We start from the raw sequence: 27,383 nt of genomic DNA, 5'->3' as shown, positions 1-27,383 counted from the left end.
GCATGCCTGTAATCCCAGCTACTCGAGAAACTGAAGCAGAAGAATTGTTTGAACCCAGGAGGTGGAGGTTGCAGTGAGCCAAGATTGTGTTGTTGCACTCCAGCCTGGGCAACAATAGAGAAACTCCATCTCAAAAACAAAACAAAACAAAACAAAACAAAACAAAACCTACAATTACATTAGTAAAAGACCAACACCTAAAATAAAAAGAGAATATTTGGGAATAAGCATCTCATATAAAACAGGAAAAAAAAATAACCCTTAAAGTAACAGAACTAGGCTAATTCTTACATATGATAGCCCCAAAAATGCAAAGCAAAACTATATGTATGTACAGTTTATGGTGTTTAAGTATATATATTTCTATACACACATATATGGTGTTTGAGTATATATATATATATAAACACACACACACACACACAAAGTGTGGCTATATTGAACACAACTATAAACAAAGTTGGTTCTTTGATTCCATAACTTTATTTCTTTTTTTTTTTTTTTTTTTTTTGAGATGGAGTCTGGCTCTGTCACCCAGGCTGGAGTGCAGTGGTGCGGCCTCAGCCTCCCGAGTAGCTGGGACTACAGGTGCCCGCCACCTCGCCCGGCTAGTTTTTTTTATTTTTTAGTAGAGACGGGGTTTCACCGTGTTAGCCAGGATGGTCTCGATCTCCTGACCTCGTGATCCGCCCGTCTCGGCCTCCCAAAGTGCTGGGATTACAGGCTTGAGCCACCGCGCCCGGCCAACTTTATTTCTTTAGATATAAAGTAGTCTACAGATACATTTCACACAAGTGAAAAAAATATGTAAATATATATTCATTTTAGCATTGTTTAAATACTACAGATTGATAACAACCTACATACCTGTCATTAGACTACTTAAATATAGTACAGTAATAAGAAAAAGAAACTTTTGTGCTGTCATAGAAATATCTCAAAATTTATTGTAGAGTGTAAAAGAACATATAATAGTGCTTACTAGTACGTCTATAAAATAACTATGGATGCATAAGACAAATTAATAACAATGGTTACCTGTGTTGGTGGACAAATGGGTGATTGCAACCAAAAAGTTTCCAATGTACAGTTTTGTTTACCTTTCAATTTTGGAATCATGTGACTGTACTATCTGATTTGGTTTGGCTGTGTCCCCACCCTAATCTCACCTTTAATTGTAATAATGCCCCCACATCAAGGGCAGGACCAGGTGGATATAATTGAATTATGGGGCCGATTTCCCCCATAATCTTCCATGGTAGTAAGTAAGCCTTACCAGATCTGATGGTTTTATAAATGGGAGTTCCCCTGCACAAGCTCTCTTGCCTGCCACCATGTAAGATGTGCTTTTGCTTCTCCTTTGCCTTCCACCATGATTGTGAGGCCTCCCAGCCATGCTGAACTATGAGCCCATTAAACCACTTTCCTTTATAAATAACCCAGGCTCAGGCGTGTCTTTATTAGCAGCATGAGAACAGACTAATACATTATCTATGCAAAAATGTGTTATGACATTAAAATTTAAAAACAGCATAGGCCAGGCACGGTGGCTCAAGCCTGTAATCCCAGCACTTTGGAAGGCCGAGACGGGCGGATCACGAGGTCAGGAGATCAAGACCATCCTGGCTAACACGGTGAAACCCCGTCTCTACTAAAAAAAAAAATACAAAAAACTAGCCGGGCGTGGTGGCTGGCGCCTGTAGTCCCAGCTACTCGGGAGGCTGAGGCAGGAGAATGGCGTAAACCCAGGAGGCGGAGCTTGCAGTGAGCTGAGATCCGGCCACTGCACTGGAGCCCGGGCGACAGAGCGAGACTCTGTCTCAAAAAAAAAAAAAAAGAAAGAAAGAAACAGCATAGAGATGCAATTAAATTAGCTGAGGTATTCTTCTTTCCAAATAATTATCCTCTGTAGATGTAAAATGAACATTGATACCTGTGTAAAATGATTACTTTATAAATTATACATAGAAAGTGTATTGAGGAAACAAGGATACTGGTAGGTAGCAGTAGATTTACAATTGACTAAAGAGTATGGTTGCTAAGATTCATATGCTTGATAATTCGCATTTCTGTGCCTTTGCATAGGCTTGCTGTTGTGCAAGTAATTTCCTTCTCTTCTGTTTTCTGTTTTCCTCTTTGAGGAACGCTACTCATTCGCTAAGGCCTGGTTTGAATATTATTTTTTAAAACGTAAACAGACACCTCTAGTATAATTAGCCTCTTTCTTTGGTCTTTCTTAAGAACTCTAATTATATATCTATTATAGCACTTATACTCCTTCTTTTCTTGAACTTTCCCTTAATATACTGTAAACTGCATGACAGCAGGGATGGTATCTTATTCTGTTTGTATTATATTTTCAGAATTTCAGACTGTTTGGCACATCATAGGAGACCAAAAAGTGTTTTGAGAATAATTGAAAAAATATAAAATGCATGAGGCAGCCAAAATGGTTGCATGAAGATAAAGTATTTTAAGAAAAAATCTAAGAGTATAAAATGACTTCCTAAATGAACTATGGTATAAGTGAGCGTGAAAGAAGCACTGCTAAAGGGGCACAGCAGTAACATTAAATTTTGAACAATATTCTCAGACCTTTGCATTATTCTAGTTTTGCGTGTGAATTAACTGAGGTGAATAAAAGTTATTACTTTTCCCCAGATAAGACAATTAAAAAATTGATCACTTGGATATTTAAATGTAGTCTGTATTTCCTTCAAATCTGTACTCTCTGCACTACAATTCACAGATACACTAAACCAGAAAGATGACAACAATGACTAAAGAATGTCAACTCCAGAAACTACCTAAAGACACATCCACATTGATTTATTTATCCAGTTGGAGACTGTTGGACCACTGAGGAAAGGAAGGGATATAGAGTGTTGATTAGTATAGTACTTTTTAGTTATTTCTAGCTGCTTATTAACTATTCTCAATGTTCGTGAAGGATATGGGAAATGGCAGGATAAACTCAAAAACTGTGAATTTTATTTCAGGTTATCTTTCGTGAGACTGCAACACTGGCAAGGGTAACTCTCAGAGTTTGTGCATTCACCTTATGAGTTAGTCTTTTTAAGATAGTGTGTTTATCTGGTGGCTACAATGGCTTAGATTTGTTTCTATCAAAAGTTAGGATGGTGAGCTCCTGAAATTCTGTCTTTCAATTCCTTTACTTACTCAGCATTCTGACTGTCGAAGTAATAAAGAATTCAGCTTTAGGTCTCAGTATCCATATTACTTTATCCCCATTTATCTCTAGCCTTTAAGGTTGTCTTAGTCATACATATCGAAGCTAATATTGTTTATGTATCTTGCCTAGGATCATTCAGTTAAATTACTCCTGCATTATTTAATTGGCTTACATGTGCTCAAGAATTGTTTATACTTAATACACATCAGTGGAAATGCCATCACTTGTTCAAAAACAAAAATAATAAAAAGAGTAACTAAACTCTCAAGAAATAGACTCAAACTTGATTAGAGAAATCACTCTGTGTATTCTGTTTAGTTACTCTGATGCATTCAGCTTATCTTTCCTTTCTATGAGTTTAAGATTCCATAAAACTGAAGATAAAAAATAATGAAAAATGACTACTATTTCCTAATTAATATATGGGTCATCTTTGGTTATTCTGTGTTCTTTAAAATTGGCAAAATTGTTATATGTATTAAATTATAGAAAAGATATGAAAGTCCATTGATTTTTATTAACTAGTTTTATATAATAGAACATAGAAAATACAGAGACTTACATTTATGACCCATGTACATGATTTACATTTATGAGTTTTCAGATGCTTGACATATGTTTACTCTAAAAAAGTCATGAATTCCCCTTTGACCTTGAAAAGCCAAGATAAGAACTTTTCAGATAATGACCTTTTCAATATATTAAAATAGATCACTCAAGGCTGTATCAAACAGTCAGCCACATTCTGTGTTCTCAGAAGGTCCATTTTTTACTGAAATTTATTTTTATGGTTATATATGAATTCATCAGAACTCAAGGAAAGGGAAGAAAAAATAATGCCATTATTTATTTCAACAGCCTCACATAATGTATTATTCTTAAAAATCTAGCCACAGACCATGAAGTAGCTAAACTTTAGTTTGATATATTCAATGACAAGTTAAGCAGAAAAAGAAATAGATAAATTTATGAGGGAAGCAGAGCAGGAATAATTTCTATTTCCATAGTACATCTCTTTGAAGGAGCTCAAGGCAAGTGATGAAAAAGATATGACACAATATATAAACTAATTTTCTCTCAGAGACTGTATCTAAGAACAAGAAATATAAAATATTCACTGGCACATTGTATAGTGTGCTGAAGAATCTTTATAGGCCATTTGTTAACCTGTGATCTGATCCTGACAATGCAATGGTAAGGCAAGATTTGCACATTTCTCTGTTGATCCAAAACTCATTTGTTTTTCAAGGATTGCTCAGGCCTTTTCCTCCCTGAAACCCTCTTGCAATGCCCAACTCAAGCTACTCTCTTCTATCTTAGGAGTCCTGTTGGATTTATAATCAGTTCAAGCCTGATGTTTTACAATGTATTATCAGCCGGTTTGCTACTGTAAGTATCAAAGCAGTAGTTCATTTAAGGGAAATCCCAACTTTTGTTATGATTGCATTTTGCTTGGGAGTGTTTCCCTCCAAAGGTGTAGTGTGTTTTTTCTTTCTTCTTTTTTTTTTTTTTTAATTTAAGTTCTAGGGTACATGTGCACAACGTACGGGTTTGTTACTTATGTATACATGTGCCATGTTGGTGTGCTGCACCCATTAACTTGTCATTTACATTAAGTATATTTCCTAATGCTATCCCTCCCTGCCGCCCCCCCTCCCCCGCACAATAGGACCCAGTGTGTGATGTTCCCCTTCCTGTGTCCAAGTGATCTCATTGTTCAATTCCCATCACCTATGAGTGGTGGGAATTGAACAATGAGATCACTTATTAGAATGCCAGACTTTGTTAAATGAGATCAATGGAGAGTGATCTTTTCAAAAGAATAAGCTCTGGAAGAGAGAGACAGAGAGAGAGAAGTAGCGAAGAAAGGAGGAATAATCAATGCCATTTATTTTAGGCTGCTTCATCAAAAATCTCATACTGACTTTGTCCAGAATAAATTAAGACTAATGCTTCAGTGTGTTTGTGGATCACTAAGGAATTATGGAAATAAAACCAGTTTAGCTCAGATATTCAATAGTCACTAAATGAACCAACATTCATCCAAACACATAATCTAAAAGTAAAGAACAAATATGTTTTTGCATCCTCTCTGCAACCCTAAATGACAGCTCTCCCTTCACTTCTTCCCTAATTCTTTCTTAAAAAAAGAAATAAGGGAAGTATTTAAAAATGTAGATACTCCTTTATACTTCTCTATGTTACAGGATCCCTATCTTTTAAATATGTGACAAATGGAGAGAAACAGAGCATTAATGGACATCTGTGAAAAGATGAATCTCAAGATTAAGACTAAAAATGAAATAACGAGTGGCCGGGTGAGGTGGCTTATGCCTGTAATCCCAACACTTTGGGAGGCTGAGGTGGGAGGATCACGAGGTCAAGAGATCGAGACCATCCTGGCCACCATGGTGAAACCCTGTCTCTACTAAAACATGAAAATTAGTCAGACATGGTGGTGGGTGTCTGTAGTCTCAGCTACTTAGGAGATTGAGGCAGGAGAATCGCTTGAACCCCGAAGGTGGAAGTTGCAGTGAGTCAAGATGATGCCACTGCACTCTAGCCTGGCAATAGAGCAAGACTCCATCTCAAAAAAAAAAAAAAAAAAAAAAAAAAAGAAATAGAGAATATTGTCATTCATAATACATTTTCTTATCCACAACTAACAATGTTACCTTACAAATCTCTCACTTTTTATGGCCGCTAATTATTATTCTATCCCTATGTTTATTACTTTGACCAACAGTATTAAACCTGGACTTTTCATACCTCTGTGGGAGACTCAACTTTTTTCAAGATTTGTGGAGAGACGGAAAATTTTAAGGAAATGATATTATCATTTTTGCCCAACTTCAATACTGATCTATCTGTCTGAGAAGCCAGGAGTCTTTGAGGGAAGGTTTAATACTTTCCCTTTCTGCCCTTTACCAAGCTCTTTTCTCCCACTTTACAAAAGAATCATTAATCTAAACCATCTTGAAACTTATTACAGTGCATTGCCTCCTGACAGTCCACTGAATAAAATAGTGTCATAGTGTTTTTAATCAAGTCACCAAAACTGCTCTGCTATCATCTACATCTCAAAGATGTGCATTTACAATAACTTTTTTGCATAATTATTTGTCAAAGTTTATCATTCTGTTGTTTTGAACAGTTGTATATTAGTTATGATTTTGCACTGGCAATCACTGTAACACTAACTTAAGATAAAGCAAATACAACATGATAAAGACATTTGGATTTTTATTTTATGAGATATGTTATAGTGATGAATAAAAACTCTTTAGAGCAAACAAATATTTTGTTAGGATAAAATTTTCTGTTTTAACTTAAGATCATAGAAGACTTAAAATTTGAGGCTGCTAGGGAAGAACTTGCTCATATTCGTTGTTGAATAGATGATTATAAGTATTAAACCGTGATAATATTTATGGCCCATTTTCTATTGGATGTATTTAACAGTAATGCACACCTAAAATTCAGATTATGTCCTCTAACTACAATTCCCCACTAAAAAGAAGTAGAATTCCTTGAATGAATGGCTGCCTTCAGGTCTGAGACAGAAAATATGTATAATAATACAAGAGCAGCTTTCTACGTGTGACAGAAAGCAAGCAACCTATTAAAAATACAAAAGCAAACAAAAGAAACCCAATGCACCATGTCAAAAAGAAGTAGCTTTCAATGGCCAAAAATGAGAATATCAAAAATAATGGAGAATATATTTCAGAATACTGAAAAAAATTAATTGTTCAAAATACTATCCAAATCAAGAGAAAGCCAGCAACAACAACAACAAAGTCTCAAAATAAACTCTTTTAATTCTCTTGGAACTAACTGGTGTGATAATAGCTTATTCTGGTATTTGGATTTTTGAAGAATATTCTGGTATTTGGATATTTAGAGGAAATTATTAATTATTCATCCTGAATATCTTATACAAATTATATTTTAGGTTTACTCAGCCATAAATGTTAAAGGAAGCTGCTTCTTTACAGCAGGATTCTAGCTAACGAATATGGATGGAATTGTATAAACCATTATTGGATAGCCTCTAACTTTTTCATATTATAATCATCAATAGATGACATTATAAGGGTAAAGAATCATAAGAGACTTTACAGTAGAAGGGACTGGCTGTCATCGCCTACACCCACTGAAATCTTTGTCTACCTAAAACTTGTAGAATCACTCATTGTCTTTCTCTTAATAGCATGCAATGTAAAGCCACTGCTATGCCCTTATAGGCATTTTTGTCAAAATACTTTTACCTTATTATAGCTTGGTTAAATTTATGGGAAATGTAGGGGGTAAAAAATCAAGTTAATAACATTTCAAAGAAACAAATGGACAAACACAGAATGTACACCATTCCAGAGAGTAACTCATTCTGCTTCTGTAAAGAATTAATACCACACAAAATGAAAAGGAAGGAGAAACACCTGTAGTTTTAAAAAATGTAAGCTATGTAATAACAAAGTGGGATATGTGGCCTTCAGGTGTGTCTTGTCTTGAATAAATAACTTTAAAAAGTTGTTCCTAAGAGAAAGAGAAAATTTGAATATGAACTGGCCACAGATTTATCATTAATTTGGTCAGGTGTGATAACGGTTATAATGGAAAAATGTATATTATTTAGAAAGGCACACTGAGGAAGAATAAAATGACATGATTTCTGGGATTTGTTTTATAGTACTTCCAAATAGGGAATAAACAAGGTTAGATGAAGCAAAATCCAAAGAATTGTTGAATCTGCATAATTTGTTTAGAGTACCCAAAGAATTTTGAATAATTTGGTCTAAATAGACCAACAAACATATCAAGTAGTACAGAATCTGATCTTGAATTTGCTTCTGGTATCTACGAGCCATTCAAATACTAGACCATAAAAACTAGTTAATATGGTGGCAAAAATGCCATGGTTGTGTATTTATTTATTTGCTTACTTTATTTATTTATTTTTTGAGATGGTGTCTTGCTCTGTTGCCCAGGCTGGATCTGGTGCAATCTCGGCCCACTGCAACTTCTGCATCCCAGGTTCAAACAATTCTCCCTGCCTCAGCCTCCTGAGTAGCTGGGACTACAGGTGCCTACCACCACGCCCGGCTAACTTTTGTAATTTTTTAGTAGAGACAGAGTTTTGCCATATTGACCAGGTTGGTCTTGAACTCCTGCCATCAGGTGATCTACCTGTCTTAGCCTCCCAAAGTGCTGGGATTACAGGCATGAGCCACCGCGCCCAGCCTATTTACTTACATATTGATAAAGTGATTGATTCAACATCCAGAGTTTCGCTCCTGGGATCTAAGATAGAACTCTTTATCTGTCCTCATTCTCAGCACAGATCTCCTCTACTGAGTGTTCCCTTATCTCTTTGCACCTAAATGCTGGCATTTAATAAATCCTTTTTAGGTTCTCTGTATAGACTTGAACGTAACATTGCAAATTCCCTGATTCCTAAAGAGCAAAATACAAATCATACTCATCACTTTCAAGTGGATATTGGGGTTATGGGTTTTCAATTTATTTGTAAGATCTCCCTTTTACCAATAGAAGAAAAGATATCTCTGAATATATTATACATTTGGACAAATTAGATGAGAAAATACTATACTTTCAAGAGCTTTCCCTTAAACATCTCTTTCTGAGTAGGTGTCATACATGAAATGGTAAGTAACTACTTGATTGGCTAGCAGATGGCAAGACACAGTGCTAGTTACAGATATAGGTTCCAAGCTGTGTTGCAATGAAATGCCATTTCATGGACAGCAAATGCAAGTAAATTTGCGTGTTAAGCAACCAAATTCTAAGACCAAAATATTGAGAGTGGAATGGATTTGTAATTGCAGTTATAACATACAGCCTTTACCAGAAATCTTTCACTTGAATAGGGCACAGCTGCCTCTATATGAAGTCATTTTGGTAGTATGAAAGAGAAAAATTCAGTAAAAGATGTGTGTGCCATTATTTCACGTTGAAAATGTTTTTTATTGTAACACTTTTGAAAGGATTTGCTACTTAAGAAATGCATCATGGTAAACCTGGAGGATGGAGGGCTCGTATATGCTTTTTCTATCTTATTAAAGAGCCATGAGAAAATGCAGTTAAGAAAGGGAGGTGGGTCCTTTAACACACCGGCCTCACACTGGCACTTTGACTGAATCAGTGCCTGGGACTTGCATTTCTTATTGTACAATCTTTTGAAAGCAAATGTTTAAATAAAGCCTCAGAAACAGCAGAAGTGGGAGGTAAAAGAGAGTGCCGATGCTTTCATAAAGCCCTTTCTACTGTGCTCATGTCAGATCTACACAACGCCCATGTGGGAAGAGCGAAAGTTCACAAACTCAGACGGTAGAGTGCTCTACTGCCATCTGGAAGCTTTAAGACTGAGAGGGCCCAGTTGGGCTTAAAAGAAGCATCAGTTTCTCATAGGAGCCTTTCATCCCCAGAAACTGTACAGCTGAGTCTCAATTTGGATGTAGCTGTTAAATGGGGCTAACAAAAGACTTTGAGCAGAGAACATACCATTAGAGTGAGGCTTATCTATAGGTGAAGTAGGTAGTTCCTTCAGAGTGTGAATTAGAGGGTTTTTAAAGGACTCTTAACCCCAAAATGTCTTTTTCTTGCTGTACACTCATGTCCTACTTTCCTCCTCTCTACTAACACATACATGGGGTTGTTGAAGTCCCTTGCACACATCATAATTGTTCATGCCTTTATAATTTAACTTTTCTTTCTCCTTGTAATGCCATTTTTCCTTTTTCTCATTTGATATCCATCCCAATTATTATTTAAATTTTTATTTCTACATAATCTACTATAGGACTGTTTTGCATGATAATCATACTGTCCTCAATATCCTACCTCCCTCTTTAACTTTCTCCCTTTTCCACATAATACCAGAGTGAGATTTTTGTAGCTTCTCCTTCCCAATATTACACTTTTTAATCTTCACACTCTTCCATTCAAAGGAAAATATGCCTCAAAGCAAATCTCTAGATGAGCAATGATTTTATCTTAAACTATCTCTAAGGAGATGCTATTCTCCTAAATGACCCTCTCCCTCTCCTATTTCTTTAAATTCCCCTCTCCACTAACAATTCTTTCCAGCATATATAAACAAGTAAATCACTCCTATCTTAAAACAAAACAAATCTCTGTTGATTTCCATATCCATTTAGCTTTTAGGCAGTGCTCTTCTATCTTCTAAGATAAGATGATTGATTTTATAAGAAGTCCTACACCAATTCTGTATGTCGTATTTACTAAAATCTTGCTTCGGCTCTGTTTCTCTTGTGAAGCTCAATACAGCTGATAGTTTCTATGGTCTGCAAAGATTCTGCATATTGGACACACACCAATATGTGTGTCCTACTTTGATTCACTTCTGAAGATCCTATAAATTCCAGTGTCCCTGTCTACCTCTGATTACATTTCATTAAATATGTTTGTGTCTCTTCATTAAGCCTTTAGATTGATAAAGAAATCATGTTTTGATCTTATTTTTATCCTTCTTAATTGTAGAGTAGGGTATTTAATATTGGATGAGGATTTTTAGGAGGCAATGCTCACTCAGAGGTATGGAAAGATAAATGAGAAAAGGTAGGTACACGTGTACATTTGGAAGTGACAGAAGAATAACCAACCCAATCTATACTAAATGTTGCTGCAGAGATATTTCCATGTGAAATAATGCATTCGGAGGGCTCAGTGCATTGTTATCACATCTTCATGACCATTGCTCTCATGAGCTCTTTAAAAAAATTATTGTTTTGCTTGTCACCCAATCATGTCCTATAATTAAACAGGAATGGATCCATCAGATATGCATTAAGTGAAAAGGAAGAGGAGAATATCTGGGTAGGCACAGTTGCGCATCAGAGGTGCAACATCCAGAGGCTATTCATTAAATGTTCCCTTTTCATGTATGCATCAAACAGAAATGCATATCTAAATTAAATTTCATTCGATTTAAATAGACTCTCCGGTTATTCAGGTACCCACTGGAAAAATGTTGTCAGTAAGCAGAACATTTCAATGTCCAAATAGTTTTTGTCTGTTCTCCCTTCTTTTCTGAGCCCAAGGAGAGCCAGGTGAGATCCAGATTTGCTTCTTGTTCCCACTCTGTGCTCATTTTCCAAAACTGTAGTCTTTGTCTGCTATTTAAAAAAATTCAAAATAAGGGAATTTTATGGCAACTCCGGAAGACTCTTTGAGTTAACAGATGTGGCATTTTGGGTCCTCCAAGATGTTAATGCCCAGATTAGATGTACAAGAGAATTCCTCAGAGAGGCATCTGTGATGGATAAACCATCCAGTGTAATGATCTGCAGAATAATAAACATAAATATATGTGAAAATTTTACCTTTCACCCCGAGAAATAATTCCATTATTCTATACACGAATGTATAATTTGAAGAAGAGGAAGATTACAAAAGAGAAAAACAGTAAGGAGCACCAAAAATGTGGTTCAGGTGTAAAGAATGGTGAAAATTGAAAGACATCTTTATTTTATTTTTTTTTGAGACGGAGTCTTGCTCTGTCACCCAGGCTGGAGTGCAGTGGCCGGATCTCAGCTCACTGCAAGCTCCTCCCCCCGGGCTCACGCCATTCCCCTGCCTCAGCCTCCCGAGTAGCTGGGACTACAGGCACCCGCCACCTCGCCCGGCCAGTTTTTTGCACCCTTCAGTAGAGACGGGGTTTCACCGTATTAGCCAGGATGGTCTCGATCTCCTGACCTCATGATCCGCCCGTCTCGGCCTCCCAAAGTGCTGGGACCACAGGCTTGAGCCACCGCGCCCGGCCGAAAGACATCTTTAGTCCTCCAAGTTGAAATGTACCTTTTCCGTTTCTGTGGCATTTAACACATTTTGACACCTCTAAAATTAATTTTATCTGTGTATATTTCTTAATCTCCTTGGCACATCACAGCTACTTGGGAAAAGCCATGGGATCTTATCAAAATTTGGATTCCCTATAATACTTAGCACAGCATTTTAACTTAATTGAATAGAAATATTGGAATGAAAGAATGAAACATGTCAGTTGATATCAAATATCACAGGAGTATTAAATCACTTAAAGTAAAATAATACATAATGATATTCAGGTAGGTTTATATTATGATACAGAAAGAAAAGGTGCAGAAATTACACAAGGGAGGGCTGACATAATGTACATATTTGAAGTGTCTATTATGTCTCTATTATCCTTTTTTTTTTTTTTTTTTTTTTTTTTTTTTTTTTTTTTGAGACGGAGTCTGGCTCTGTCGTCCAGGCTGGAGTGCAGTGGCCAGATCTCAGCTCACTGCAAGCTCCGCCTCCCGGGTTTATGCCATTCTCCTGCCTCAGCCTCCAGAGTAGCTGGGACTACAGGCGCCGGCCACCTCGCCTGGCTGGTTTTTAACTAGACTCTCTAACCACGCCTTCAATTTAACAGGCGCAGGTCATAGCAGCCTTATTTTTTCAGGATGACCAAAATTCACAGTTACAATTGGCAAGACCTCGCTCATGCTTCTCCAATTAAAATTTCTTCTGTTAGGAGAGGGACTGAGAAATAACCATGTATCTCATGTTTCTGAGCCCAGGACATGTACCATGAGAGCTTACCAGCCATGTTTAGCTGTGCATACTATGAATAGAGAAAGTCTATCTGTATAGATATAACATAAACCCAGAGATGAGTAGATAGTGGCAGAGAAGAGACACAGAGGATATTACCAAGGACCATATTGGCTTTTCACTTAAGTTTGGACCCTGAATTTCGAAAGTTATGTCTACATTATTGCAATACATTATTCTTTCTTTTTAGGGTTTTAAGTTGGTTTCTGTTACTTATAAACAAGGCAAGTATACTCAGGTAATGAAGAGGCTTGCTAAGTCATTTCTTAATATATTATTATTCTGTTTTGCCTCTAACTGGTGGCTTGTTCTACATATTTATATATTATATTTAATTTTAAACCTATTTTTTTCTGGGACTCTGACACATTCATTTTCTTTTTTCTTTTTGTAATAAAAAAATTCTTTCTTCGGCTGGGCGCAGTGGCTCACGCCTGAATCCCAGCACGTTGGGAGGCCAAGGCGGGTGGATCACAAGGTCAGGAGATCGAGACCATCCTGGCCAACATGGTGAAACCCGGTCTCTACTAAAAATACAAAAATTTTTTTAACTGGGCGTGGTGGAGAGGGTGCCTGTAATCCCAGCTATTTGGGAGGTGAGCCAGGAGAATGGCTTGAACCTGGGAGGCAGAGGTTACAGTGAGTCAAGATCATGCCACTGCACTCCAGCCTGGTAACAGAGGAAGACTGTCTCAAAAAAAAAAAACTCTTTTTTTCTTTTTGTTATTTATTTATTTTTGGGACAGAGTGCTGCTGTTTTACCCAGACTGTAGTGGAGTGGCACAATCTTGACTCACCACAACCTCCACTTTCTGTGTTCAGGTGATTCTCCTGCCTCAGCCTCCTGAGTAGCTGAGACTACAGTTGTGATTTTTTTGTAGAGACAGTGTTTCACCTTGTTATCTAGGCTGGTCATGAACTCCTGAGCTCAAAGCGATCTGCTTGCCTCAGACTCTCAAAGTGCTGGGATGATTACAGGCATGAGCCACCATGCCCGGCCATATTCGTTTTCTTAATGTTAACAATTCAGGTTGGTTACGTGAAGCGGAAAATAATAGTTGGCAAAATTAAATGGAGAATAATATTTTTCTTATTTCACAGATAAAAGTATTTCATTATTTTTATCATAAAAATTTTTAAATAAGGAGGACTGATAGACAAAGAGAAGTAGAATCATATGTATTACATGGAATACTTTGCTCATTTTGTAAAAGAACCTATGGCCACAGTTTTTCTTCTTGGTCAGTTTCAGTTTAAACATTAGTATTTGGTTAAATGCTAGACATTAGATGTTTACTTTAGCTCCAAACCTTGCCTAGCCTGTCTACTCAATCCTATTATCAATGATATATATTGATTTGCACAGCACTTTTATTTAATAAGATTGAAACCCATTCACAGAATTAACGGCTATATGCAAAGGCATAATAAAATGGCTACTTTGTTTACTGCTGAACTGTCTTGCTAGTAGAAAACAGCAACTAGCATAATGGAGAAGTGCTCTTCAGCAAATTAGAAGCAAATAAATAGCTCATCCAATTATAGAAAAAGGTGAAATTTAGGTGTAATGAATGTAATATTTGAGATGAAGCATTTGGCAGGGTACTTGAGAAGCACAATGGAACTGAGTGATGATAGTATTCTCATAGACAGAATACAAAAAGACGGCTGCTGAAATTCCTTTTGGCTCACAGGTGAAAGATAATTGTGCTGGATATACAATTACAGAAGAGGAAATGTCCCCACGTCGGCATTATGGGAAGACAGCCAGCTGCCTTTTTCAGTCTATAAGAAGATTAGAATATTAGGAATGTGGTATAACATAACTAGGTTTTTTTGTTTATTTGTTTTCTTTTTTACTTTCATTTTTTGTTTTCTTAATATTTCACTTCCTTTCTAAAACTTCCCTCCTACCTTCTCGTCTTTATTATTCATTTCTTCTGGTTCTCCAACTTCTTTCTTCTAATAATTTTTTAAAAATTTTTCAAAGTGCAGCTATTTTTAGGCAGGGTTTGCTGTCCAGTTAATTAATTCAATTTACACCATGACACAAAATACTGCTAAGCATTTCTCCCTGCATTTATTCCTTTAGCAATCAATTACTAAATTTCTACCATATGACTGACACTGGGAGTTACTGAGACTCAGAGTCTGGCTCTTTGTGTAGATCCCAATAGCAAGTATGGAAAAGGAAACCTGCTCTGAACAATTGGTTGTTTTGTTAGATGTATTCGCATGTTAAGCAAATACACAAATTGGACTGTAGTTAATTGTAGCTGGGAGTAGAGGTCAGAATATTTGATTGTTAAAACTGTAAAGAGGAATTTGTTGCCTGTGTAGAGGGAGGAGTACTTTCTAGATAAAAGGAATATTTGAACCCAATTTTGGAGATAGCAAACACTCCAAGATTGTTGGCACATAATTTACTTTGGCTTAAGCCTAGAGCGTGCAAACAGGGGGAAATTATATATATATAAAATTATATAGAGAGAGACATTACAGAGAGAGAGAAAACATTGTTTAATTACAGAAGATTTTGTATAACATGAAAATGTATTTCAACTTTACAGTCTAGGCAAAAGAAACTATGACAGATTTTTAAGCCGTGGAGCAGAAACACAGGGTATATAGGCAGAGTATGATTTATACTGGGGAGTCATGGAAGACACCTTTAGGAAAGTGATCTTCTATAAGGGAATTACCAAAAAAGGCAAAAGCCTGACTCCCACAGAAATATGTATGTATTTAAAAAAAAAAAACACGTTAAAGATTTTAAGTCATAAGAGATGTTTTGCAGATGTTATAACTGAATGAGAGACAGAATATACAGATGGACAATGGCCAGATCATATATGACAATGGTACTCTGATTCACGACTTCTGCAGCAACCAGTCCAGGAATTTAAACTGCAATCTCTATAGAGATCAGCCCGAAAGGGTTCAAGGCTTGATAAATTACTGGCATCTTCCCTAATTTCAACCCTTGCTTTTAATTCAAGGTCAACTGGATAAAGTCAAATATGCTCCCTGCTATGGCCAGAATGTTTGTGTCCCTCCAAAATCCATATGTTGAACCTAGTATCCAATATAATAGTAGTAAGGCATGGAGCCTTTTGAAAAGTGATTAAATCATGAGGACTCCTACTTCATGAATGGAATTAGTGCCCTTATAAAAGTGGATAAAGGGAGGGTCCTAGTCCCATCCACCCCTCCACCAAGTGAGAACACAGAAGTAGCCATTTTTGAAATAGGGAGCCCTCACCATATATATACCTCACCATATATCATATATATAGCACCATATATCAGGTCTGCTAGTGCCTTGGTCTTGGATTTTTCAGCCTCCAGAATTGTGAGCAATACGTCTCTATTATTTATAAAATAGTCTGCAGTATTTTTTACAGCAGTCTGAACAGACTAAGATACTTTCCGAACCAATCGGTAATTTATTCCTACTTCTTGGTAGCCAGGTTTCATCTTCGCTAGGCCTACACTTCACTCTCCAATCAGAGAATACCTGAGTCTTCCCAACTCCCCTGCCTGCATTTAAGTCTCTTCCAAAAGCAAGTAATGGTGTCTGACTCTGCTATAACAAGCTCTGAATAGTTTCTGTTCTAATTTGTTCCTTTGTGCCTTTGTGCCTTTGTTCATTTCCAAAGTTTTCTTGGAAATTCCACTAACATATAATCGTACTGCTGTTACTATAGAACCTAGCCTTTGACCACGTTTGGTACCCACACAATCCTCTTGTGTCTTCCTACTCATGGCTTGTTAAGCTCATGTCAATTTAATAAGTCTGCATTTGGTCTAAACTCCTCTTTCTTGGCATTGAGTTCCTTACTTCTTAGTCCCAGTTTCAGTACCTCGGTTTTGTCATCAGTTTTCATTTTTGCTTTGACATCCTTGCTGGAATCAGATCATTCTTTGTCATCCAGTTTTATTCTCATGCTTCCTTTTGTGTTGTATCATCTAAAAGCATTGTTTGACATAAGAAAGAAAATTCCAGAGTAGATAACAAGCATAGAGACTATAACCTATTGCTTAGGCTGGCTTCACAGACTGGTGAGTTTGAGATTTTCATTTGGACAGATTTTTCTGTGGATCATTAGTAAAACAAGATGAAATTTTCCTACAATCTTGATTTTTGTTGTTGTTGTTGTTGGAAAAAGTTGGCTTTGATCCAGAGCGATCTCTGGTTGTCTACCTGCCAGGAGAGGAAAGATGTATAGATTGTAGGCTGTACTTTTGGAGGCAGCTGATCATCAGATTGAGTGAACAAAACACAAAAACCAAAATGTCACATTCCTATTAACTGTTTCCAGGTCTCATCAGGACACGAAGTCTAAATCCTCTCTTCCTCCAGGAAAAAAGATACTCTGATTTTTAAATATATATATGCCTATAAACCTAGTCCTTATATATATTTCTTTATATGGCATAACTCCACCAAAGATGGTTTTGATCCTCAGTGATCACTCTGGGGAACATTGGCATAAAAACAATTATTCATTTGAGTCTTACCTTAGCAAAGAAAGGGAATGAGATCAGCCCCAATGGGCAGCACTTTTTCTGACTGACAGGCATAAGCCCCTGCCTTAGTTCTGCTGCATAACAAAGTACCACAGACAGGGTCATTTATAAAGGACAGAAATTTTTATATTTCATGAGGCTGGAAGTCCAAGAACATGTTGTCAGCATCTGACGAATGTCATCCCATGGCTGAAGTGGAAACAGCAGAAGTGAGCATGTGAAACAGAGAGAGGCACCAGGGGCTAAGCTCAATGTGTAAGAACTCACTCTTGTAATAATGAACCTATTCCTATGATAACAACCTTAATCATTCATACAGAACTACCGTACCCTTATGAGCCGATAACCTCGTATTAGGTCCCACATCCCAACACTGTTGCATTGGGGATTAAACTTCTAACCCACAAGCTTCTGGGAAACACATTCCAGCTATCAAACAAAATTCTAAATAAAAAATTGCCTCACTAAATGATTCTTTGCTTGGAGATAATGAACATTTCATAAACTTAGACAATAGACTTTTTTTTTTACTGAATCCTTCTTTCATTTTCTTCAAGTTTCCTTCCCTACATCCAATTATCCTGCCACCCCCTTATCTTTTCAATCTTTCTCCTTTCATCACCTCTGCCCTCTTCTTTGTCTTCTCTACATCTCTCTTTCTGTCTATTGTTTTTTTTTTGCCAATGACTCTTTTCTGACCCAAAATGCCAGTGGCTCTGAAAAACTATTTTTTCTTCCATGAGCCAGGTATGCGGCCAACAATAGAATTTAAACCTTAGACCCAAGGTGTATTAAGGGCAATAAAAATTCCCATAAACCGAGATAAGACCAACAGTTATTTATAGAAGAACCTAGAATTATTTTGATGCATATAATCTAGGGTTATACAACCTACCTCACTTGTGCACATGTTGATCAGAACCTCAGATGCGAGATTCTGGATAACAAAAGCCAGTTGAACTGACCGAGGTCCCTGAAGGGACCTATAGGAACTTTTTTCTCCTTGGAAAAAAAAAGGCCCCCAAATTGGTCAAAGTCTTTCTTTGTATTTGTTGATTTATTTTGAGATGGAGTTTCACTCTATCGCCCAGGCTGGAGTGCAGTGGCACAATCTCAGTTCACTGCAACCTGTGCTCCCTGGGTTCAAGGGCTTGTGATTCTCTTGCCTCAGCCTCCAGAGTAGCTGGGATTACAGGCGCCTGCCACCACACCCGGTCAGTCTTTCAAAAGCCATACTTGAAACCCTCCATTACTAATTCATTGGACCATAAATGAATCATGAAAACAGGAAAAAATATGAAACTATTTCTTTTTTAGGATAGACTAGAAAATACCTTCCAACAACATTCAACAATTAAAGAAGATACTGATATAACAGCAGCCTTTTCATATAATTTTGTCCTTGAAGTTCAATGGGAAATTGGTTATCTAATTCTAAAACACTAAGTAGAGTGGAAAATAGTCCATTTACCTGAACTGCAGCACATGGCAGAACATTTTGAAATGACTTTAAAACAAAAAGAAGACATGACCCAAGGTAGACAGGTGGCCCTGCACACCAAAAAGCTGCAGAATTAATTCTTCTAATAAAGAAACCTAATAGATGAAGACATTTATTTATTCAAATTTTTAGGTCCATCCGCAATATTGTTATTCTTCTAAGCAGGACCTAATCCAACTACCACCCTGTCATCAATTTCACATAAAGCTACTTGTTTCATTATAATGTTTCTTTACCCTGCCTCTTTCTGGGTGCCTCTAGATCAGAAGTTAATACCTTCATGCCTATACTTGGGGAAGACAACAGTATACCTGAACAGTTATTCCCCAGGGGGTCACTGAAGTTCCCTCCTATTTTTCTCACACCCTCATTCAAGATTTAAAAGATAGATTTCTGCTGTAATTCAGTTTTGATACAATATGTAGAAGATTTCCTACTTTATTTAGAGAATAAGAAAACCTTTAAAAACATCTATGCTTGCTCTTAGCAATGGCAGAAAGTGACATAAAGTTTCAAAATACACATTACAATTTTGCTGAAATACTATGCATTACGAAATAACCTACCAAAGGAGGGAAAGCCAGTCTCTTGTGACAAGCTAAGACTGTATAGGCTTATCCTAGATCCACTACAAAACGAAAATTTGGAGTATTTCTAGGTTTAACTGAATATAGCAGACAATGAGAGCAAATTATTCTGAGATTATAATATCTATTTATAAGTTGAAAAAGTCCTCAATAAGAAACAAATTCTTTGGGGGCCCAAGAGTGAACAAGTCTGCTGAAACCTGAAAAAGACTCTTCAACAACCTCCTTCGTTGGTATCACTAACTATGCAAGTGACCTGGACAAACCGTGGAATTTCAACTAAACTTTATGGGGAACATCAAAAACCTATTACTTATTATATCCTCACCCTCGACCTGTGGGAAAGGCTTATACCTTTTGTCCTGGGTAAGAGCTGGCACTGAATAGCAATGTTTCAGCTAAACTATGTCTAAGTTCTCTGTTTGACCTTATGGCCCCACATGCAGTATTGACATTACTACTGATTGAAACACCAACTTTTTCAGTTAGTTTATTAATCCCTTGAGATTATGTTATTCTCTCTTTCCCGTTACTATTAATCACCAGAGAATCCTGAATCTTGCTACTTTCTTGCTTATACCAGAATAAGGAGAGCTTCGTGATTGTGATATCTTAATAGGAAAATTTCTCTAGTTTGCTCAGAATTACTAGAGACTACTATTCAGTTTTAAATGCTTCTGCGCAACTACTCTGATTAGATGATCATAAGGATGATATAACAACAAAAAGGTCAAGAAAGTCTTGCAATACAGTTGACTATGGAGATGACTGAACAATCCATCTATGGTGAAAAATCTAGGGATGCAGCCTTCCCTGAATTCGTCAACCTCTCTCAAGTTAGAGAATTACCAAAAAGGGGGTATTGAGTGGATGAATATGCAGACAATGGCCAGATCACATTTGATAATAGAACTGTCACATATAAACTCTATAGCAACCAGCAAGGGGAGCCAGACCAATACGCCTTCACGACAGTCAGGACTCAGTCAATGACTGCCAGCTTTCCTAATTTCTGCCACTGCTTTCAACTCAGGACCAACTCGAAAAAGTCAATTAAGTTCCCCAAACTAATTACAAAACATAACCCAGTCTAGGTTAGCTCATTTCCACTTTTTTTTTTTTCTGCCAAAGCCTCCATGTGCACTTACTGGAAGTCTTTTCTTTCTCATTGCAAAGTTTCCTGAAACCCCTCCTTGCTTTTAAGTTTCTACCAAATGAAGCCATAGTGTGTGTGGTAGCACAAACTGGTCCTAAGTACCATTTAGATTTACTTTTTAGTTTTGAGAAGAAAAAACTAGCCATGGGACAGGAATCAGTAATGGATCCTTTTCAACAACCAATGAATTAAACTTGTGACTCCTTAACATTTATTTCTTCCAGACCTCAAGCTCTAAAGCTACCTGCATACACAGAAGACACAAAAACATCTTTTCCCCCTCTGTGTGTTCCATATTACGATCAACAACGTTGCTTATTCAGACCAAATTGAAACCCTTCAAATATTTTTATGACAAGCCAGATTTTACTGATTTCATTTTTTACGGAAGATAAAACAGACACAGAGGGTTAATGCAAATCGTCTTCTGATGCACTTCAATGCACTACTCTATGTCAAAGAGCTCTAAGTTATACTTTTTAAAAAAATGTTTTTGTTGATACATAATAATTGTACATATAGTACATATTTATGGAGTACATGTAATATTTTGATACATGATCCATGTGTAATAATTAAATTAGGAAATTTAGAATATCCATCACCTCAAACATGTACCATTTTCTGTGTGTTGGGAATATTTAAAATCTTCTAGCTATTTGGAAGTTTACAATATATTTTTGCTAACTGTAGTAGTCACACTGTGCTATCAAACACTAGAACTTACTCTGTCCTCTAGCTGTTTGTTTGTACCCATTAACCAAACTCTCTTCATTCCCCTACTCCACACTTTCCAACCTATGGTAACTGTCTACTCTCTACCTCATGAAATCAACGTTTTTAGTCCCACATATGAATGAGAACATGTTATATTTGTGTTTTTGTACCTGGCTTATTTCACTTAACATTATGACCTCCACTTTCATCCATGTTACTAGAAATGGCAGGATTTCATTATTTTCTATGGCTGAACAGTATTCCATTGGGTATATATACACCAAAGTTTCTTTATCTGTAAATCTGCTGGTGGATACTCTAGTAGATTCCATATCTTGGCTACTAATAGCACTGCAAAAATATGGGAGTGCGTGTATTTCTTTGATATAGTGGTTGCCTTTCCTTTGGACAAATATCTAGTAGTGGTACTGCTAGATCGTATGATAGTTATATTTTAAGTTTTTAGAAAAATCTGCCGGGTGCAGTGGCTCACGCCTGCAATCAAAGTACTTTGGGAGGGCAAGGCGGGTGGATCACCTGAGGTCGTGAAACCTTGTCTCTACTAAAAATACAAAAATTAGCTGGGTGTGGTGGTGGGCACCTGTAATCCCAGCTGCTCAGGAGGCTGAGGCAGGAGAAACGCTTGAACCCGGGAGGCAGAAGTTGCCGTGAGCTGAGATCGCACCACTGCACTCCAGCCTGGGCAACAGAGTGAGACTCTGTCTGGAAGAAAAAAAAAAAAAAAAAAGTTTTCTGAAAAATCTCAATGCTGTTTTCCCTAATGGCTTTACTACTTTATATTCCCACAAACAGCGTATAACAGTTTCCTTTTCCCTGCATCCTGGCCATCATTTATTATTTTTTGTCTTTTTGATAATAACCATTCCAACTAGAGTAAGATGATATTTCATTGTAGCTTTGTTTTGTATTTTCCTGATAAGTAGTGATGTTGGGCACTTTTTCATATACCTGTTGACCACCTGTATGTCTTCTTTTGATAAAAGTCTGTTTAGATCCTTTGCCCTAATTGGATTATTTGTTTTCTGCTGTTGAGCTGTTTGAGTTCTATGTATATTCTGAATATTGTTCCTTGTCAGATGAATAGTTTGAAAATATTTTCTTACATTATACAGGGTATCTCTTCACTCTGTTGACTGTTTCCTTAGACATGTAGAAGCTTTTAGTTTATTGTGGTCATATTTGTTTATTTTTACTTGTGCTTCTATACCTTTGAAGTTTTAGTCATAAAATCTTCATCTAGACCAACGTTCTGAATCATTTCACCTTTATTTCCTTCTATTAGTTTTATAGTTTTGGGTCTCACATTTAAGTCTTTAATCTATTGTGTTGACTTTCATCCATGGTGAGAGACTGGAGTCTGGTTTCATCTTTTTGCATGCTGTTTTCCAAGCACCATTTATTGAAGAGGGTGTCCATTCCCCAATGTATGTTCTTTTTCTTTCTTTCCTTCCTTCCTTCCTTCCTTCCTTCCTTCCTTCCTTCCTTCCTTCCTTCCTTTCTTTTTTGATACAGAGCCTTGCTCTTTTGCCCAGGCTGGAGTGCAATGGTGCAATCTCAGCTCATTGCAACCTCCACCTCTGGGTTCAAGAAATTCTCCTGCCTCAGCCTCCTGAGTAGCTAGATTACAGGCAGTCACCACCATGCCTGGCTAATTTTTGTATTTTTTTAGTAGAAACAGGGTTTCACCATGTTGGTCAGGCTGGTCTCAAACTCCCGACCTCAGGTGATCCACCTGCCTCGGCCTCTCAAAGTGCTGGGATTACAGATGTGAGCCACCGTGCCTGCCTTCCCCCATGTATGTTCTTAACATCTTTGTCAAAAACTAGTTGGCTGTAAAATATGGCATGATTTTTGAGTTCTCTATTCAGTTCTATTGGCTGATGTGTTTGTTTTTATACCAATACCATGCAGTTTGATTATAATAGCTTTACAGTATATTTAAAAATCAGGTAATATGCCTGTAGATTTGCTCCTTTTGTTCACTAGTGCTTTGGTTGTTTGGGGTCCATGTAAATTACAGGATTGTTTTTCTATGTTTATAAAGAATGTCATGGCTATTTTAATGAGGATTGCATTGAATCTGTAGATTGCTTTGTGTACTATGGTCATTTTAAGAATATTAATATTTCTGATCTATAAGCATGGAATATCTTTCCATTTGATAGTGTCCACTTCAATTTATTTTATAAGTTTTTTCTAGTTTTCCTTGTAGAGGTCTTTCACCTCCTTGGTTAAATTTATTCCTAGCTATTTCATTTTTTGTACCTATTTTAAAAGGAATTGCTTCCTTTATTTCTTTTTCAGCTACTTTGTTTCTGATGTGTATAAAAACTACCAATTTTGGGCCAGTTGCAGTGGCTCACGCCTGTAATCCCAGCACTTTGGGAGGCCGAGGCAGGAGGATCATGAGGTCAGGAGATCGAGAGCATCCTGGCCAACATGGTTAAACCCCGTCTCTACTAAAAATACAAAAATTTGCCAGGTGTGGTGGCACGCTCCTGTAGTCCCAGCTACTCAGGAGGCTGAGGCAGGAGAATCACTTGAACCCGGGAGGTGGAGGCTGCAGTGAGTTGAGATTGAGCCACTGCCCTCCAGCCTGGGTGACAGAGAAAGACCCTGTCTGGAAAAACAAAAAACAAAAAACAAAAAAAACTACCAATTTTGTATGGTGATTTTTAATTTTGCAAAATTACTTAATTTGTGTATCAGTTCTGAGTTTCTTGGTGTAGTCTTCACATTTTTTTAGATATAAGATCATGTTGTCTGCAAAGGGAGACAATATGACTTACTTTTTTCTAAATTGGAAGGCTTTCATTATTTTCTCTTGCCTGATTGTTCAGGTTAAGAATTCTACAACTATGTAGAAAAAGAATGGTGATAGTAGGCTTCTTTGTATTTTTCCAGTTGTTAAAGGAAAGGCTTTTAGCTTTTCCACATTAAGAATAAAGTTGTTCTAGTATATTTATGAAATTCTTGATTATCTTTTTTATTTCATTTATCAAATTCTTTAGTCTCAGGATTTGTGGTTCTTTTTTATAACTATCTCTTTATTGAACATGTCATTGAGATCATGAATTAAATTTATGATTTGTTTGTATTGCCAATCTGTGTTATCTTACTGAGCTTCTTTAATATTATTATTTTTTAGTTTCTTCAGGCATTTTATTTGTTTTTCTTCCACTGGAATCTGTTGCTAGAAAATTATTGTGTTGCTTTGGAAATGTCATGTTTCCTCGCTTTTTTATATTTATTGTGTCCTTATATTGATATCTGTGCATCTGATAATTTCTTCCAATTTTATTCCTTGGTTTTCATAAGGAAATACTTTTTCCTATAGATATATCTGTATTATTGGTTGAGTAGGGCACTTTAGTTTTGATTCTGGATGAGTGCAGTAGTGTAGTCATGTGTGATTTCTTCAGCTGTAATCAGTGTCAGTGATGCCTTCAAGTTCCTAAGTTGCTTAGACTGCTGTTGTTAGTAAAGTCTATGGTGAGGTTTGCTAGAAGTGGCATCACCATGCGGGTTGGTGCTCGTGCTTCAGTAGTTGCAGCAGTGGACTAACTTTGCTGCTCCTTGGGCCACCAGATGGTGTGTGTAGGCACCAGTGGTAGCAAGTCAGGGCAGGAGGATTGTTGGGCTTTTGTGTAGCTTGCTCAGGTAATGGCAGTAGTAGCAATGGGGCTGGTAGATGGGCAGTTCTATAAGACCTTGGGTGATATGCGTGGCATTGTCAATGATAATTGTGTCAATAAGCCAAAGCTTGATCCTCCTTGTGGTATGCAGTAGTGCCAATCATAGCAATGGCAAACTGGGTGGGCCAGTTTCCAGGGCCCCAAGTGATGTGTACAGGTGAATGCCAGCAGTGATGGTGGCAGCATGCTCAAGAGATCTGTCCTCTGGCTCTGCATTGATGTTGGCAGTGTTGGGCAGGATGAATTAGCCCCCACACCCCCAGATAACATGTGGGAGCACTGGCAGACTGGATGGGCCCCTCTTCAGACTCCCTGGAGGTGTGCACAGGCACTGGTGACGTGGGTAGAGCATGGTGATCCCCAGGCCCCCATTGACACATGGGCACTAGCAGGTGCAGCACCAGGAGGAATAGGCCTATATCAAACTCACTGATGATGCACATGGATTCAAATTGTGGTGAATAGGGCAGGTCAGTCTCCAGGCCCCTGAATGGTGTGCTCAGGCACCAGAGATATACTGGTTGAACCTGTTGTCAGGTTTTCCGATAGTACCTGTGCATCAGTGGTGACAGGCTGAGGAGGTCCTTAGTTATACTCTCGTTACCTGAAACTATAGAATTATTTTTATTATGTCCACCATTCCCTGTCAAGGCAAATGTCTTGCTAAACATTTTGCTGTGTCACAATATACGATGATTTTAAAGTAAAAGCCAAACCAAAAAAAAAAAAAAAAAAAGAGGAACAAACCAACAAAAACTAACACAACTTCTGAAAAATTATATTAGATATTATCAGGTACTTATTTCCTGTTTGGCACTAAAATATTGCATTATAGTTTTGAGTATTGAATGCATGCTTATTAATGGTAGGTCATCCTCCTGTTCTTAGTTTATTGATTATCCACTCATTAGTATTTATGTCATTGTCTATTTCAGTAATTATCTGATGTTTTATTAATATAAATTATGTATTTTTTAAATCTCCAATTATCTATGATGCACAGATTTATTAGGGAGAGAGATTTAGTTTTCAGAATTGGACGGGTACCATCTACTGATACAAAATGTATTTTCCCTTTTTAATGCATCATCTAATTTGGGTTAGCAACTCTTACCCAAGGCTTTGGAGAATTAGTCTCCCTCTAATTGCACTAGGTGATTGGCACCAAGGTTCCTATCAGCTTAGGATACTGCTAAGTAGTGTTTCTTCTTGTCCACCACTTCCTGCTTTTACGAAGATATGATATTTTCTGTATTGTGTATTTGTTTTTAGAGACTATACCATCATGGCTTACTCTCCCACTCTGAATGACAAGTTTTAATTGTGAAGTTATTGGAATCATCTTTTTTATGCATATGCCTATGAGGTTATTAAAATTTGCATGTCAAACGTTACTGCTGGCTGAACCTCATTAGTGATAATTTTGCAGGAATCATTGCTTAACATAATTTCATGTTGAACAGTGAACATATGCAGAACTGAGGTTCATTTCTCAACAACGAGTTACATGTTTTAATCTTCATAATCATATATAATATGCCCTTAGCCGTACATTTATTAAATATTATTCTCCCTACTTGTTGCAATTTTTTTCTATTAGGCACTGGGGAGGATATAAAATTGTATTAAACATTTTGTAAGGACCTTATAATAAAATAATGGAGAATATGTGTTCAGAAATTACTATGATTCAAAGCAGCACATGTTATTTTATAGGAGCGCTATTATCACTAAGTTCTCTGAGGTTCCAGGAAAAGAGAGGTCATATCTTTATGTAGCATACAAACTGGATTTCACTTCAAAAGATAAGTGAGATTTTGAGGATCACAGAGAATATTGTAAGTGGAGACAATGGCATTAGTTAGAGTTGGTAAGGCCCAAGAGATGTCCAGAGCAATGGAAGTCATTCATTTTGTTGTAGGGTAGTTTATGCATAGGAGGATGACAGGAGAATGTGTTTCTAAAACAGAAAGGAAGAGGAAAAAGGAACTTCAGTGATTTACTGAGGAATTTTAACTTTTTGAGAAGGCAAAAAACTGGTATAATGTGATGTTACATTAGAAAGGTTGATTTGTTGGCCATAGAAAAGGTGGATTACGAGGGGCTGGCATGAGAATGGAGCAAGTGAGTCCGAGTTAGGAGAATGGGTGATAGTTTAATGGTATTACATTTCTCTCTTATTTTGTACCTCTTATCTATCTACTGATATCATACATTTTCATGTATTATTATTTTGAATGTAGTCATTAGAAAACCAGACCAACCAGGTAATAGAAATAAGAAAGGAAAAAAAAATAGGTACGCGATACTTTGAAAAAAACCCTAAAATTTATTTGAGTTGACAGACTATATGTAAAATAAA

Source organism: Macaca fascicularis, chromosome 2 (assembly GCF_037993035.2).
Source record: "Macaca fascicularis isolate 582-1 chromosome 2, T2T-MFA8v1.1".
NCBI lineage: Eukaryota > Metazoa > Chordata > Mammalia > Primates > Cercopithecidae > Macaca > Macaca fascicularis.
The sequence above is the reverse complement of the archived record's forward strand: the minus strand, read 5'-3'. Positions refer to the sequence as shown.